A 15,980-nucleotide genomic window follows, 5' to 3' on the forward strand; every position below is an offset into this window, starting at 1 on the left:
CCGCTCGAGACTCGCTGGGTTCAAAGGACCTGAGCTGAAACTGTCCTCGTTGTGGAACTGACCAAAGGCAAAGACAGCACGCGTGTTGTACCAGTCCGAGACCACGGCTCCGAATCGGACGCAGAGGACGAGGGTTGCAGGAGAGGCAGGAGTGCGATTTCAGGCCGGTTGCTGGTGGAGGCTGCGCGGCAGGGATTGCTTTCCCGGTCTCCGGGAAAGCCCGGCTTGTGGCGGGGGGTTTGCGCGTCTCGGGACAGTGCCCCCCCGATCGTGGCTGCCCGGGGCGGTGGCGGAGCGCCGTGGCGGCCCGTGCGCGGTGCCGCTGTGCCGTGCGCTGTTGCCGTGCGCTCTGTTGGCCTGTGCGCTTCTGTGCCGTGCCGCTCCGTGCGCTCTGTTGCCGTGCCGTGCCCGGCGCGCCGTTGACGGGCGCCAAGGCTTCCGCGGCCGCCGCCGGAGCCTTGCCCCCGCCGCCTTGCGCGGCCGGCCCGGCCCGGCGGGAGAGGCGGGGGATTGTCCAGCGCCGCGGCCTCGCGCCTTTCCTCTCCTTGTTTTGCTTTCGATCTGGCCCTCTCTCCGCCCGGGCGGAGGCACTGAACTTTTAGTTTTGCTCCCGCGATTATTCAGCGCCTGTTTTCATTTCCATTTCGCGTCCCCTGGCAACGGCGGTAACCTTGAGGAATTATATAAGGGCCACGAAAACGGGCCGTCAAGGTAATTTTGAATTGTTTTCTAGTTTTCCTATTTCTTTTTTTTTTCTTTTATTTATTTTTTATTTTATTTTTCCGCATTGCCGCCGTTTCCGTATGTAGGGGGGCTCCCGGGCAGATGCGCATCGGTTTTAAAAACAAAAGGTCGGGCTGCAGCGACCGGGGCCGAGCCTATTCCGCCGCTGCGTTTGGGAGGGGCTGGAGGGAGAAAAGGGAGACGCGCCCGCGTCGGGGAGAGCGGGCGGGGGGTTACCCGCCGCATCCCGGGTGGGGAAGGGAGCTGCGGGCGCGGAGACAAAGGAGGGAGGCGTCGGATCGGAAGGTTCCGGGGCGCGGCAGGCGGCCGGGCCGGGCCGGGGTCCCTGCACTTGTTGCAGGGCAGGGAGCCGGCGGTTTGGTCCGGTGAGGAGAGGGGGGCGCGGGCGGGCGGAGGGGCTCGGGCGGGGGTCGTTGCGCTGGAGGGGGGGCGCTGCCACCGCCAGCTGCGGGGGAAGGGCGGGAGGGGCGCGGCCTGGCGGCCCCCCCGCCCCGCCCGCGGAATGGGCGTACAACAAGCGGCGGGGCGGGGCCGCCCCCGCGGGCGGGGGGGGGGGGTGCCCTGGGCCCGAGGGGTTGCGGCCCTCGGGGCCGGGGGATCCCGGGGATCCCACCCTTGCGGGGGGATGCGGCGCAGTGCGGCGGGAGAGATGAGCAGGGCTGGGGCGGTCGGGCCGCGGCGGAAGGAGGAAGTGGCGCGGCCGCTGTGTTCCCTACAGGAACAGCCTCCGCTGCGGGTACGGGCAGCGCGTTCGCAGGGCGCCATCCTGCCCCGCGCCAGCCAGCGCATGGCCGAGGCCTGGACGTCTGCCCCCAGAGGGAGTCTATGAACCGGGGTTTTGTTTGTGCGCAGCGCCGAAGGCCAAATTCCAAACGTTTTGCTCTGTCTGGGGTCAAAGTTGCTAGTACTCGAAGAGTTAGATCCCGCGGCCCAGGTTCCCAGAGATACTTAGGTCTTTAACTCCCGATTGATTAGCGTGAGCACCTAAGCAGCAAAGTCGGTGACTGTCTTACTTATTTAGGCATAGAGCTCAGATAAAAAAAATTCAGAATGCAGAACTTCCTTTCCAGTTAGTGTACGGTTATAATTTATAGCCCAGCTTACCGTGCTAAAGCCTTGCAGACAGCAGTCTCTTGAAGGTGCGAGTAGTTGTAAACTACAACCTCAGTTTCTGGAGATGAAATACAGCATGTTTATAGTTATTTTATTTAAGTCTTAATGGGTTTGCATACAGTAACTTTTGAAGAATGCCTGTGTTAATACCATAAAAAGAGAGTTGAGTGGAGCAGCAGCATTTAAATTCACCTTAATGCAGAATCAGTGACATAAAAGTAGCAGAATCTGTGAGGCCAATGGTTTCAGTCTGAATTGCAGTCTTTCCATGCCACCAGCCCCTGCAGAGACATAACTATTATTCTCTGGCCCCTGTCAGTAACATCCCACCGGGGAATTACTTCACCTGCCTCTTGTGTGCTGCAGTTTCTGTTTGCTGGTAAAGGATGGTGAAAGATGTGAATGTGGACTCGTTTGGCACAGTATCATTTTGTCATTGTCATGTGCCATACTGCAGTTCTTCAGCAAGCTACAGACATGGCATGGTGTGAGTCTGCTGAGCCCCATGTTATCTCTCTGGGGCTCAGGGTCCCAGCGGGTTGGCAGACATATGTGGGGCGATCAACCATTAAATTTGGCACATACCTTTGGTTACTTGCTGACTACAGAAGGGTCAGGTTTCAGAAGATGTCAAGTCAGTCTCTAGAGAAGAGCTGTTCGTCACAGGCCATGTTACATGGAAAGGGGTAGCCAAGAGGTATGAGAAATAACTGCAGGCTGTTAGGAGCAGGGGTTAAAGGCCCCATTCCCCATTGCACAAAGGCCTTTGGTATATGGGACCAAGTGAAAATAGAGACAGAATCTTAACACAGAGTTGAGAAAATGATGGGGAAAAAAAAGGGAGCTAAGATTCAAGAAGAAATGGAAATATTTTTGCAACAGAAAGATTTACGTTAGATGAATGGGCTTTATGTAAATAAATTTGCAACCAGGCTATGTCTGCTTTAAATTAAAACACTTACTTATATATACTCTGTGTATATTAATATGTGTTTAAAAATCAAACATTGGGGAACAGCTGATGGGTGAAGAATGTAAAGTTTGCCATGACACATTCTCTTTTGAAGAGGAGCATCATCCCCATGGTATTAAAATGTATACATGATACAACACTTGGAGTATCGGGAACATCATGAATGTTCAGGTATTGTAGAGACAGACATAAAGAGGATAGAGTAACTTGCACGTGCATGAAGTGGGATATTTTTGTTAAAGAGGAAATAACTGTTTGGGGAAATAACATAGGGTTTCGTGAACTGATGATCTAGGTCTGTAAAAAGATGGAGATTAGGGCTGTATGACTGACTGCCCAACCAAGATTTTGGCAACAACTGTCATCTATTAAGGGAACATAGAGAAGCTACAAGAATAGGAAATACAATTGTTAATGGGAGGTCTCAGTTGCCCCAACATAGATTATGTCATGTTCCAACATGCAAGTTGCTCAAGTGCAAAAAAAGCAGACTTGCTAGGTGTACCCTGTACAGATAGTCTGTGGCTAACAACTCTGGACAAGGTACTGTCCAGCAAGAATAAAGTTCAGAGTTTTACATTCAAAGTCCCAGCCAACTCTGGAGTGACAGTGATGGCAATATTCTTAAATTCAGTGTTGCTTTAGGAGAAGTAAAGCCAAGATTTGTGGCAGTGTTTAATTTTCCAAAGTAAATCTTCATAAAGCTAAGAAAGAAATTAATCAAATGGTGAGAGGCAGCCAAAAGTCTAAAATAGTTGCAGTTGGCATGTAATTCTTTGAAGACACTAATAGTAAAGGCTCAGGGCAATTGCATGGCATTATGATCAGAAATACCAAAAAAACTGATCATGCTGACAAGCAAAGGAGCTCAGTAAAAGTAAAAAGATGTCTTTCAAATGTTGAAGGTTTGTCTTCAGATGGGAAAGGTGGAAAAGAGCATAAGATCTGTGTTAAACACGGTAAGGTAGGCCAAAAAGAGTCATGGAACAAGCTGCTGAAGACATGAAAACAATTAGAAAATGCTCTTTGAAGTGCATCAAAACCGGGAAGCCTGCTGATAAGTGATCTGTGTGTAGAAGGAGTGCCCAAGGAAGATAAAGTCATAGCAGAAGAGTGAAAAAATTCTTTGAGCCTTGCTTCAGCGAGGAAGAGTTTTAAGGCAATTCCCTTGCAGGAGGCTTTTTCTTTTTTTAAGGAATGACCATGTTGGAGAATTTTTCCTGAAGGGAAGTGTCTGTAAGAGAGGGTATCAGATAAACCATTGAGAAGGATGAAGTAGAAGGCAGGAGGTGATACCTGTTGAAGAGTTTTGGAGAAACTTAAAATAGGAAGTTGTTAGTACACTGCCTGTTGTGTGTAACTCGTTGCGTAGGCCTGCCTTAGTGCTTCAGGAATAGAAGGTGACAAATGAGCTGTCAGTTTTTCAGGGTTTCTGAGGAGACTGACAACTCAAGGATGGGCATTTTTGTTTGCTTTTTTGTTCGCCAGGGATTAGTGAACGGTACTAGTGAACATGGGTATAAAGACGAAGACTAGTCTTGACGAAGACTAGGCGACTAGGCTGGACTTCTGTTGCCAAGGAGTTGTGCATCACGACTTTTCTAGCATTCTCTAAAGGAATTGCTGAGCTGTTGTCTGGTTGATACAGTCCTTATTAAAGCAGGGCCAGTTTCAGGATGGGATCAGTTTGCTCCGAGGTGTACAGTCATGATCATTTTGCTCAGTGAAAGGAGGTTACCAGTTGTACCCCTCCTCCCAAGTCTGCCCAGGGTCTATGCTGTATAAGGGTTGGAAGAGGGGATAGGTGGTGGTGATTTAACAAGTTTGCTGGCTGTATTAATTCATTCAGAGCATGAAAATCCCAAGGCTGAACAACAAAGCCTGCAGAAGAATCTTATATTGCAAGTCCAGATGTACGTTTGCAAATGAAGTTTAATACAGGCCAATGTAAGTGTAACGCGCATGGAAAGGAATGCAGTCTTAACTTTCTGTTCACAAGGATGAAATCTGAACTGATTTTTTACTCAATAATCCAATGAAAAAATTAGCTCTGTGCCAAGATGTGGCTAAGAAAGGAGAGGGCATGTTAGAAATTATTAGGAAGGAGTAAAAATAGAAATAGAAAACACCATTGTGCCATTACAAGTCCGTGGTGCTCCCTTCTCCTGATTCAGGATTTAGTGAAAGTTGCTAAGCTGCAGAGAAGGGTGTCAAAGATGATCAAGCATATGAAGGTACTTTTGTGAAAGAGTAAGTAGCTTGGAAAAGAAGTGACTGAAGAAGTTGTGGGGATATTCTTTAAAATCATTAGTATTGTGAAGATAGTGAGTAGGTAAGATAAATGAGACCCAAATAAAATGTTGAGATGTAGCTTCAAAACAACAGATGATTATACAATACATAAATTGTGGTGCTCATGACCACTGTGTGTATGTCAGGAGTTTACTTGTGTTCATGAGTGATTAGGCAGTCTGTGGGAGAGAAACTTGCTGTGCAGCTTAGAAGTCAGAACAGTTCAGTATCAAATTTTGGGCACTGATTGCCCATAAAGAATTACTGCAGGTGCTGATCAAGAATTATTGCTGAAAACTGCTAATAGAAACTTCCACTGAGAAGCATAAGTTATGGTCCATTTGCAGATAACAAAGAGAAGCAGGACCACCTATTGCCATTTGATATGTGAATCTTGTGGTATAAGATCTTATGAAATTTCCAGGGGAAAAAAATAAAACATCTATGATGATCCTGTTTAATCTGTGCTTGTTGCCCCTGCACTTGTTAACCCGACAGCAGTTACAGTAAGGTTAAGTACATCCTGTGTACATTTAACATTGCATTGGAGTGGTACCCCTGCAAAATTCTTCTGATATTTGCATATTAGAACCTCAACTTGTATTTTGTGCATATTGTACTGAAAGTCATGGTCCATTTGTTGGTAAAGACATAAAACTAATCACGTGTTACTTATCTCTGTGACTCGTTTGTAAAGATTACTCTTTTGAAACTCGGTTCTTCAAAGGCCTGTAATGATTGTGATACTGAGGGCATAAACCATAAGGCAGTGTTTACAGAAGTTTTATTGTAGTTTATACTGCTACGAACTGATTAGTGCAAAAGATTTTCTGGTTTGTCCTTTGAGATCTCAAGTGCAAAAGCAAAACACAAATAAGCAAGCTGAAGAGATTCTGGCTACAGCGAACGAGAGGATTCGTTAAGTTGCATATTCCTTATATATGATTAATATTATGGAAAAAATCATTCTGTGCAATTAAATAATTTCCCCTTGGGTTGTTTGGTTTGTTTTGTTTTTTTTTCTCCCAGAAGTTTGTTGGAATTGTATGAACGTTCTTCCATGTATTGACTGTGTTTGAACTCTTGTGTTAAGATTAAAATAGATTACCATAGCCATTAAGAAAAACTGAAATTAATAATTGGCAGTTAGTGGAAAGGAAACCATGTTAACAGTTTAGAGCTTAATGTTGGCCTGTATGTATATAAATATATATATGCAGACATACATAGTGACATATATATAAAAATATAAAATGAAGATGTTTTGTATCTAGCATAAAGAATATACTGTACAGCACACATTTTTTATTGATAAACTGTAAAAAAGGTTTTAAAACTTGCTCTTCTAATTAGTGCTAGATATGTTTTCAATTTCTTGGAAGCTGATGAAAAATTACTGTTTTTTTAAATGACCTAGAGAGAAAAGAAAGAAATGGGAACCAGTACAGTAATATTTACTTTCTTAATGTGTAATATACTGCAAGCCCAACTTCGTGTATATTGGAAATCTTCTGACCCTTTTGTTTGCTTGGGGGCAGATTGCAGTAAATGTACAGTAGTCTTTAGTACAAGGCAAACATTTTATCTTGTTGCAGCTTGGACACAGGCATCCAGTAGCAAATCCGTCTGCATGTGGCATGTTTTTTCACCCCCGGTACAGAACTAAATTTTAACTCTTAAGTTATTTTAACATTCAGTTGTTGCTGTATAGGTTGCTAGCTTTCAAGATAAACTCGGAAGTAATAATTTCCATATTCCTGGCTATTAAAGAGTACAAACAGCAGGTTGCGGTTTGATAGTTTTTCAGCTAACCTTTACAGGCTTGGTTTGTAGCTCCCAGCATATCTCTGGTGTTAGGAATGGAGTTAAGGTGTGGTAAAAGCAAAAGTATTTAAATTTATCCTTTGTTTTGAACTGCACGTGGCAGTGGATGTTGTCTAACCGTTTCCTTTCTGCTTTAAAATTATTTTACATTTTAGAGACTTAGATACTTAACGTTGATACAGCACAAAAGAAGGAAGAGTTGCTTACGCGTTTGGTTTTAAAAAGTCTGAAGTGTGGTTAAGTTTTGCTTTTTGACATGAATGGAGGGATATGTGTGACTTGAAGGGCCTGATGAGTGCACAGAAGACAAAGCCTGTACTGTAATATTCCTCCTGTACTGTAATATTCCTGTTGATATTGAACATAGCTTGACAGCATTCCAGGCAAGCCTCTTACAGATAATGCCTTAGTTGTTTAATAAATTAAGGTAGCAGTAAACTTAGGTCTTTATGTGCATTTCATGGAGATATGTGTATATAACACACGTTTGGTGCATGATGTGGGCTTTTGTGTATTTGGTGCACTGACTGCTCTTTTAAGGTCTTTTGTTGAATTATGTAAATGGATATGCAACTGAGATAAGAATCAAGTGGAAAATACTGAAGTACTAAATTTTTTGGACTAGGCATATAAATTTGTAAAATCAAAACTAAACACCCTCACTCCCAAACACTTTCCAAAATTGTGACAGCATATTAAAAAGTTTACCTAAATAAAAATAATTCCACAACAGGAAAACAGACAGGATAGGAGACTAATGTTTTTAAATTACTGAAGGCTTGCCTGCAGCATCTGAAATCCCAACAGTGTTACAAGAAAAAGATGAAAGCAAAACTTGAGGATAAATTGAAACCAAATCTAAACAAAAGTGAAACTGACTCCATTGGTTTTCATTTCCCAGATGGCAAAATGAAAGAATAAACACAGAGCAAAGAGGCATGAGAGCTGAACTTGAAAAATTAGTTCATTTTTACTATTTATTTCATGCTTTGGTAAATTTGACTGCTGCATGGCAGCAAACTACACAATAGGGAATAGGAGCTGCACTCCTGGTTTTTCCAGATACCGCTTTTTGCAGCCAGAGGTCTGGTCAACAACCCTGCAGTATGGGAAAAGTGGCATCTTCTTCAGTCACGGAAGTACCATTTTGAAATGCTGTGGCAAACATGTACAGAAAGTACAATGGAGGTGATGACATCCCGTGTGATGAAAGGGAGTCATTCATTCAGCTGGTAGGTGTGCTTGAATTTTATTCACGTTGAGGTTCAAGTTGTTATAGGATCAGGTATAAAATATGTGGTGTGCTTTTTTTTTTTTGCACCCCACCTTTGGGGTCATCCTCTTAGATCTGGGGCAGATCAACAGTAACCAAAAGATCTTATCTGGTATCAGCTTTGCTGATGACATGAAATGACTGTGAATGATTTCACTCTGTTTCCACAGATGAGTCAACAGCTAGAAGGTCCTTTTCAACCTTGAGAACTACCCGGTTAATCAGTCAAAAGATGGCCAAACGTTGGGTGGCCATGTAGGCTCAAGTGAACGTCCTTCTCATATGTAGAGACGTGTTCCTGGGCCATATCTACAAAAAGTTTGGGTGTTGATGAGAAGCTTGGACAATCACTGCTCTGCTGAAGATACTCACTCTGCTGGGCTGAAATAAAAGAGAGTTAAATTCCAGAGGTCTAATTCTCACACATTTGAACACATTGCATTCAAGCATATAAAAACTAAATGCTTTGGATGCCAAAACCATTCTGGAGATTTGAGATTGATGAGGGAAGCTGAAGAAGACTAGCTTTGTTTCATTTAATAATATTTATCCAGCTTAGATGAGAAATGAAGACGAGCTGAGTTGTCTCACTCTAGCTCAGTAGTATTTTAGGAAACTTCCAAGATAGAAATAGCTGCTGCAGATCACAAATGGAGGCTGTCTAATTGGTGTTGGTCTGTGGTCTACACAAAAACTTTAAATTAAAACCACACTTTCTAACCAATCCTATTACCTATTCTTATCCTGTATGTCCTGTGGCAGAAGAAAGAGTAGCATTTTTAGAAAAAGGAGAATTAGATCATACCATTTCAACAAGCACAAGTACAAGCACTTAATACTTGCCACTCTTTAAGTGCAAGTCTTTCAAATGTGCGTACAAGAGGAAGACATTTCTCTCTTAAATTCTCCAGTGTCAAGCAGTATCTCTGTAATAACTAATTCAATTTATTTTTTGTGCTCAACACATCTGCTTCTTTCATGGTGCTATTTTTGTAACCATAAATACATTCATGTGACAGACATGTTTCCAGCTTGCCGTGTGGATGATTCAGAGAATCCCAGCCCCCAAGTCTGTGCCTGCTCTGATCTGCCTGTGAAGAAAGTGTCTAAGTAATCGAGAGAGTGTTTTTTACAAATCCAAGATAGTGTATACTTTTCTTTAGTACTTTCTCTTGGAAGTAAAGGAAGCCCTTTCATGAAAGGGCTGGGTTTTGCTGCTCTCTGTGAGGTTAGGCAGAGGTAGTTTATGTCTTTTGCTCTCGGATCTGGGTGTTCTGCTCGCGATTAGAAGTTTGGGTAGCAAAGGTGTAGGTGTGGGTTAGCTATTAACTTCAGTGGCAGAAACTGCCCTTGCCCAGACAATAAAATGAAAGCTTTAAGCAAATATTAAATCGCACTTTAGCGTAGTGTGCAAATAGTTTTTGCTGTGAGTTGCAGAACAGTATGTTATACAAACAAAGGTAGCTGTGAGAAACAAGCCCAATCAGAGCAAGGTGGATTACATCAGGTGCAGGTCATGGCTGGTGAATGTGAAAACTCTTCCTTGAACACATTTCTCTCAGTGTTTGCTATCTGGAATAATTTTTTTTGCCTCTCTGAGTGTCTCTAAAATGTCATTGTCTTTTTGCTATCTTGCCTGAGCCTCACAAGCTGTTAGTGTGGGAACACTGAGATTAAGCCCTTTTGGTTTACAATGGCTGTTTTTCTAATATATAGCACCCTATAACGTGCTTACCCTATAAAGCATTCACCCTATACTTAGGCAGAGAAATGTTAGGCAGGACATGGAGATGAAGACTGCCCAGTCTTGCAGGTACTTGCATGATTTTCCACTGCTTTCAGAGGGACCCATGTAGGAAATGTGCTTGTTAAAAGTTTTAGGGATGTCTCCTGTAAACCTAGTCACAGATCTCATAAGAGTGCGGTGGTCCAACAGAACAATGCTGTTGAGTTGCATCAGTGAAGCAATCCTTGATAATTGTTTGAGCCTTAATAGCCTTACTGTTTTCACCAGGCTGGAAAATTCTTTATAAATCAGGTGTCAAATGCTGAGTTTTCCTGGTGGCTTTAAAGAACACACAGGGTTTGGCTTCCACGGATTCCAACTGACGCAGCTAAGCAGCAACACTAATATGTGTGGGTATTCAGGAGTGGATTCATGTGTGAACTTTTAATTCAGGAATAAAATTGATTATTTGGGAGATAACTGCTCCCCAATGCAAGGAATTAATTACTCCCTGAAAACCGTGCTGGCAGATTTCTTATTGTAAAAAAGCCCTTCCCAAACTTGTCTGAATGAAGTACAGCTCTGCTACTGAAAAGTCACCACCTGTCTCCTAGGCAGCTTTTGGGAGAAAAATAGTTAGATATCCCAGATACTGGGGACAAATCGTGGTCAGACATTAGATGTAACACAGAGTTTAAGAAGGAAACAAATCAGGTATTGGACTGATTATTATAATCAAGTTATGTCTGCTTTTGAGATTCCTGAAGGAGGTGGCAGGGGAAGAGTCTTCTGTAGCCACATGCTGTTATCACTTGCACAGACCTGTTGACATCCTAATGCCACCAGAATCTGGCATCTCCCGTATTCACTCCCTGGAAGACCTGGGAAACAAATGAAAGAGACCCCCAGAACACAAAATATTCTTTCAAAGCTTAAACTAAAGCAATCACTTTGTATTGTCACCAGACTTGCAGACACTGAAATGTATGCAGATGATCATCATGGCAAGGGTACTGCAGAGATGATCTTTAGCAATCTGTTAGAGGCCCTGGGCCAAGTTCCCAGCTGAGGTAAGTTGCTGCCATGCCAGAGAAGTGAATGGGCTCAGCCACTGGCATTGTGTTGTTCAAGTGTTATGATAAGTGTTCAACATACAAGCCAGTGCAAGAGAAATTTCGTTGTCAACATCGAGAGGCTGAAGCCTTGTTTCATTATGGCTAAGTCCAGAAGCAAAAAACCAGCCTTCTGGGTCTATTGTATTAAAATAAGATGGATTTTCTTCAGTGCACTTCTAGTCTGCAAATCCAAGGGCTATCTTTAATGATGCCTGAGATCACTGCAAAATAACAACTCATGTCTTTGCTGCTGAGGGAGAATAAGCTTTGCAAGGAAACCAAAGGAAAGAGTCTGTTTTGATGTGTAATGTCTGAATCCCAGCCAGGGCATGTTAACACCCTTTGGGTGGAACAGAAATGCTATAGGGCTGATGAAACACACTTTATATACAGTATGAGTTCCCATTGTATGTTTTCCTGGGCATGTTTATCATGTAGTCTGTAATGCTGATTTCAATACACCTTTGAGGTATTTTCTGCCTTTGTTTTGTTTGGGATTTTGTTTGTTTTTTTTCTTCAGGGCAAGTCAGGTTGGTTGTTTTTTGCCCTCTGTCCCTTGAGGATGCAAGGGCTTTTCTTCCTTCTATCTTTGTGTATCTTTCTTGGGTAGAGCAGCATGAGAGAAAGGCATAATGAATGCTTCCCTCCCCCTCCATCTGCCTTGCACTGAGGTGGGCACAACCTGGCCCCTGCTTTGCAGGGCCTTGGAAAGTTGGGTAGCTGTTGAATCTGTGATGCAGCAGCCTGGTCTCCCAGGTTTTTCACCACCCCACAGAGTTTTCCTCTTGACAGCCACGGTCCTGTTGTAGCCCTGCCACATTTGATTTGGGAATCTAGGGGAGCAGGTGAAGTACTGCTCATTGGTTGCCTGTACAGGTTCTTCCTAATGGCTGGGCCATGCCTTATACTAGTCTGCCCAGGACCTGTGCCCTCCCACCCTGCCTGCTCTCCAATTCTTTGCTTTCTGGTCTGTCTTGGTGGAGTTTCCTCTTTCCTGCAGGCACCTGGGCAAATAAGATACCCCCTTTCCTGGCTGCAGTGAATTATTTTTCTTGGTGATGGATAGGAAGGATATAGCATGATCACGATGTCTTTTCTGCTGCCACCAAATTGTTAGGAAAGGGCAGGAAAAATACTGCCATTGCTGCAGTGTGGATCAAGCGTTACAGCCAACACAGGAGCTGGTTCTGTGGAGCAGTCAGCCATGGCATGTACTTTAAGGGAATGCAAGGCAAGAGGTGCTTCGTAAGAAGCAAATCTGCCAGTGATGTTTCTCCCATCCCTGCCTGTTCAACAGGGCATCACTGACAGAATAATGGTAGGGAATAAAAGAGGCAACATTATATGCAATTAAAAGACCAGAGAGGGTAGGTTTTGCATTCTAACTGTCCATCAATCCAGAAAGTTTCTTACAGATTTTTATGTGTTTTCCTGCTTTGTATCTGTTTTCTAAACCAAGAGCTTCAGGATTTTATTTTGAACCTGTAACCTTTGCCCCTCTGGGAACAACAATGCCCACTTTTCCTCAGGACTACTCTTTAATTATGTATTTTGCTGTAGGTTCCAAAAAAAGATACAGATATTTGCATGATTTGGGATTATGAGAAAGAAGGCATGTTAACTCTGCTTCTGCAGCATCAGTGGTAAGATTCTCCTCTGCCTCCTGGCAGATGGAAAATGCACCAGGCAGAGGTCTTGTCTCCCTGCAGGCTGCAGGCAGGGGGATTTCAGGTGTCTGAAGTTGAAGCCGCTGAGTAAAGTGGACTTCTGTTGTCCTTGTTTCAGTATCAATCTCACATTTCTGAAGTATTTCTGAGCAGGTGAGGCAAGCAAGTTTTCTTATGTGGGAGAAGGCTCTATCCCTCTGATGAGTATGACTTCCAAGCAGGGCTTTGCTTGGAGTATATACGGTTAAACCTTTCAAAGGGGCATTCACAATAGAATAGCTGAGAAAAGTGGCCCTATATGCAAAATCCCATATGAAGGCAGAGTCCAGTCTGTGACCAAAGGGCAGAATTTTGCTCCAAGTACTGTTCTTTAAAAAAAGATCATGTTTCCTTGTATCCTGGAACAGTCTTGGCACAGGCGCAAATACAGAACCCAGTTCTCTGAATCCTAAAATTAGCATATGGTCTCATTTCAGCATATCTCTTTGGTCACACAGGATGATTGATGCTTTTCTGAACTGCAGCAGTGTTAGCAAACAAAGGAAATAGTTTAAAAGATTATCAGCAAAGCACACGTACAAGATAACTTTAAAAAAAAAATATTGCCAGTTCTGTATTTGCTGAAAAAAGAGAAATAGATACTATGCAATGTTCTGCACGTGTCCTCTAGGGAACAGATGTTTTTTCACAGCTTTGGGGAAAGGCTGTGACGTACTTCACAAATGCACCTTCAAGGTTCTTATCCCACCTTACCTTCTCAGAACCATTAATAAAATTTCCATATACTGACAAATCTTTTAACTGGGTATTTTGCGATGTAGAAAGAATTGCTTTTCAAGACCTTTTTTTTTTTTTAGTTCCATACAAATATATTTTTTAATAAATATCCACAGGCATAGAGTAGCTTGTGGTTTTGGGATAACCTTTGGGCTTTTTCAGTTATCCAAATGCTACTAGAATGAAACTGAAGGGAAGAGAACATCTTGTACTGCTCAGATGTAATGCCTGCCATGCCGTTGCTTTCACTTTCTGTCTACAGCTACGGCAATTTTAGTGAAGAGCTCTTCGTTCTCAAAGGTTACACTTTCTGTATGGCAGGATTGTTATCTCCATCAGGGAAAAAACAAGTCAGAATTGCTAGAATGTTTTAGCAGTGAATAGGGAGGACTTCAAGCTCTTTATTAAACATTATGGAGTGAAAATATTTATATGTATATACAGATTGCAGCCATCACTTACATATTTTCTACTGTCTCTTTAAAGATGAATAGCTCTTGAAAATAATTAATATTTTTCTGCTATATCTTTAAATATAATTGAGTGCTGTGAGTTTCCTTCTGAAGAGTCTTGCATAAAAAAATCTTAGAAAAATGCATCTTGAAAAGAATGTGTATATAGTTGAATTTCAGCATGGTTTACTGTGCCTTTAAGAATTCTGTGGTGACAGCTACCTACTCAATGCCCTTTGTGTAACTACTCCAAAAAATGTGTTTCCCATCCTTACATCATTAGGACTTTTCTTTCAGCTGTGTCTGTCTTAAGAAACCAGCTTGCATGCTTCACTCCAGGCTGCTGATGTGATCTCCTGGTAGAAAGCTCATTTTCAAGTGCAGCATGCAGTAGCAGTGTGATTCACTGGCCTCTTCCAGGCTCCATATTCCTAACTGGATTACACTGGCACCAGCTCCAGTAGATCCTATGCCTTCTGCTCTCTGCAGCACTCTTCCTCCATATCACACCTGCAGGGTTAGGACAGTTTATAGCTTGTTGTGGGGTAGCCTCCACCATATTTTTGCAGTTTCTAGATGGAAAAAATAGGCTGAACTGACCACAGGACTAGCACAAACAGTGCAGTAAATAAAGCTTTGAAAAAGGTCAAAATAATCTCTCCATAAACCATGGCATCAGCAAATCCATGGGCCATGGTTGTCACACAGAAATGTCCCAGTGGCTTGCCCCTCCAGACATGTGTTGGGGGTTGGTATCTTGCGTGCTCGGCACTTGTTTAGGAGTAATTTTACAGATGTCTGAATGTCCATCGATACATTTAAGCTCCCACCACCAAAAAGGCAAATGCCCCCTCTAAGAATGAGGCAGGTGATAAAAATGGAGCGAGAAAAGGGAAATTCATGGAGCTACCAGTCTTAATACATTTTTAAGAGTCATAGTTAAAAATAGTGGTTCTTGAAGACTGGCTGTCTTAAGAATGGCAAGTGTTCATAAAATGATTTCCCAGCGGGTAGCCTGACTTCCAATGTCTCAAGGAGCTCCTCTTTTCAGATAGGGCAGAAAAACAGTTTCTTGGGTCCCATAAGCAGTTGAATGTGTTTCTTGACAATTATTCTTCCCTTCCTCCATAATGGGACAGTGATAAACCAGAAGAAAAAACAAACAGGAATTGTTTTCAACATAATGCCAGAAAGTTTGACTCCTGCCTTAATACTCTGGGAGTATTAAGCGTTTTCCTGTGTTTTCCCCAAAGAGATGCTGGGGTTCAGTACCATCCAGGATTGAAGCTATGGTCTAAAAGCACAGAAGCTTTATTAGTGGTTTTGGCTTAAGGGGTTCCTCCCTGACCACCCCAGCTGCTCCTTCCCACTCCCACGCTGGAGTTTCTTCTTCTGTTCGTTCTGCTGTCACACATGTCTTTGAGCAGGATGAGAGCCACGGTCCAGGCTCAAACAGATGAAGAAGACCCTACAGAAAGAGGGGTTGCTTGTAAGCCTGCTAGGTTCCTGGTCTTGTTCAGAAAGCTGCCTATGCAAAGAGTAGCATTAGTGTGCAGCAAAATTGAGGTGGGACTGAAGGGTGATGGAGTGATGGAGTGCCAGGTGCTTCTTTGCCACTGGTGAGCTGGTGCTGCTCCTTCCCTCTGCAGCCCCACCTGACTCTGCTCCTCTCCCTGGCCACCCCCATCCATGGTCTCTCCAAGGTGTGGAGAAAGATGGTGTCAAGTGACCCATGGCAGGCATTAAGCCATTTTTCTCCCAGTTAACCTGAGTGTGAAGGTTCAGGCAGGCAAAGATAACCAGCTTTCTGAAGAAGTTTGCTTAGGCCAGTGGATGGGTACCCACAGCTCAGGACATCATGGTGGTGGTGAAGCTAGTGGGAACTGGATGCCTTGGCAGCTCTGAAAGTATTGTTAGAAGTCAACCTGCCCTCTGGTACAAAAAGTACAGACAGCTGCATGTAGCTTCTTCTAGGTGTGAATGTGCAGGGGAAGTGCAGGTTGACCAGGAATGGGAGATAGATG

General features: G+C 43.4%; 1 protein-coding gene across 3 annotated transcripts in view; it reads left to right on the forward strand.

The window, feature by feature from the left end:
- The first annotated feature begins 510 nt into the window (after window positions 1–510).
- Window positions 511–15,980, forward strand: part of IRF2 (interferon regulatory factor 2) — a 41,054-nt gene continuing 25,584 nt past the window's right edge. For all 3 annotated transcript variants that reach the window (XM_018070400.2, XM_008924772.4, XM_008924773.3), the window contains exon 1: window positions 511–711. The gene's annotated coding sequence lies outside the window, so the exon portion shown is untranslated. The remainder of the gene's footprint in view (window positions 712–15,980) is intronic.

Source organism: Manacus vitellinus, unplaced genomic scaffold (genome assembly GCF_001715985.3).
Source record: "Manacus vitellinus isolate BGI_N305 unplaced genomic scaffold, ASM171598v3 scaffold_0_pilon, whole genome shotgun sequence".
NCBI classification, from domain to species: domain Eukaryota; kingdom Metazoa; phylum Chordata; class Aves; order Passeriformes; family Pipridae; genus Manacus; species Manacus vitellinus.